The following is a 1,356-nucleotide window of genomic DNA, read 5'->3' as shown; positions in this document are numbered from 1 at the left end:
GATCCTGGCCCAGTCTTTCTAAAACCTGAGGCCATGCTCTTAGCAACTATTCTGTATTGAATATATCAGCTTTGCAGCCACCCTGATAAAAAGAAACCACAAGTTTAGCCAAGTAAAGAAAGATATTTACAAAGTCATAGCAAGTTATCTGCCATGCCATTGCAGCCTGGGCTATCTCCCTTAGCCACAGGATTTCTGCTGGTGGAGTAATGTGTTGGCATTACTAGGGCAGGAAGGCACTCATGTCCCATGGGAAGTATGGAAATCTACAGCACTAAGAAAACTCTTTTCTTTCCAACTGAAGAATGTATGATCTGAAGCTAATTTATCACCATCAAGTACCTCTTCAGTTTAATATTATGCAGCATTGGAATGATAATTTCTGCCTTTGGAGAGATCTTTATTCATTCAGCAGACAAATTCATTGAGCATCTGATGTATCGGGGCAACTTCAGACACTGCAGATACAAAAATAAATGAGACAGACACTATGGTCAGTATGGTATTGGCATAAGGATAGAGATACAGATCAATGGAACAGAATAACGAGTTTAGAAATAGACTCACACATATATGATTTATTGTTTTTGACCAGAAGTCAAAATAACCCATTGGAGAAAGGATAATCTTTTCTACAAATGGTGCTGAAACAACTTGATATCCATATGGGGAAAGAGATGAACCTTAACCCTTTTGTGGCATATACAAAAACAACGGGAATGGATCAGTGTAAAAGCTGAAACTGGGAAGGGGAACAAAGGAACTTTTCGTGGTGGTGATGGAAATGTTCTATACCTTGTTTATTGTGGTAGTTACATGGGTGTGTAGATTTTCAAAGCTCATTAAAATGTGTACCTAATGGGCACATTTTAGTGTATGTAAATTATACCTTAGTAAACTTAATTTTCAAAAATCATATCTTGTCACTCCCTTGCTTAAAATTTGCCTATGAACATTAGATGAGTTCCAAACTGTGAAGCCCTTGGTGATCTGGGCCTGTCTACTTCTCTGACCCATCTTGCAGCACTCCCTCTTTTCCGGGGTGTTTGCTTTTGTTCTTTCATCCTCGAACACTCTTCTCCCAGCTGGTCCCAGCTCAGAGGCCACCTCCTCAGTGAAGTCCTCCCTGACTGCTTAACTTGGCTCTTGAGCACATCATGGTGTGTTTTCCAAAGCATGTATCACTACTGAAATTCTTATTTATGCATGTACTTGTTTATTGTCTGCTTCTTCCCGTGAGGCTATAAGCTCTGCAGTTAAAGATGGTTTATTTTAAGTTTCAGAATTGCAGTCAGGGGGCCAGCCCGGTGGCACACTGCTACAGTGCACCGCTTGGGAGCGCAGCGGCGCTCCCAC

General features: G+C 41.1%; 1 protein-coding gene across 1 annotated transcript in view; it reads left to right on the top strand.

Moving 5' to 3' along the window:
• Positions 1-295: 295 nt before the first annotated feature.
• Positions 296-1,356, top strand: part of MFAP3L (microfibrillar-associated protein 3-like) — a 31,533-nt gene continuing 30,472 nt past the window's right edge. Inside the window, exon 1 of the mRNA XM_008578528.1 lies at positions 296-307. The gene's annotated coding sequence lies outside the window, so the exon portion shown is untranslated. The remainder of the gene's footprint in view (positions 308-1,356) is intronic.

Source organism: Galeopterus variegatus, unplaced genomic scaffold (assembly GCF_000696425.1).
Source record: "Galeopterus variegatus unplaced genomic scaffold, G_variegatus-3.0.2 Scaffold1709, whole genome shotgun sequence".
Classification (NCBI taxonomy): domain Eukaryota; kingdom Metazoa; phylum Chordata; class Mammalia; order Dermoptera; family Cynocephalidae; genus Galeopterus; species Galeopterus variegatus.
The sequence above is the reverse complement of the archived record's forward strand: the minus strand, read 5'-3'. Positions and strand labels throughout refer to the sequence as shown.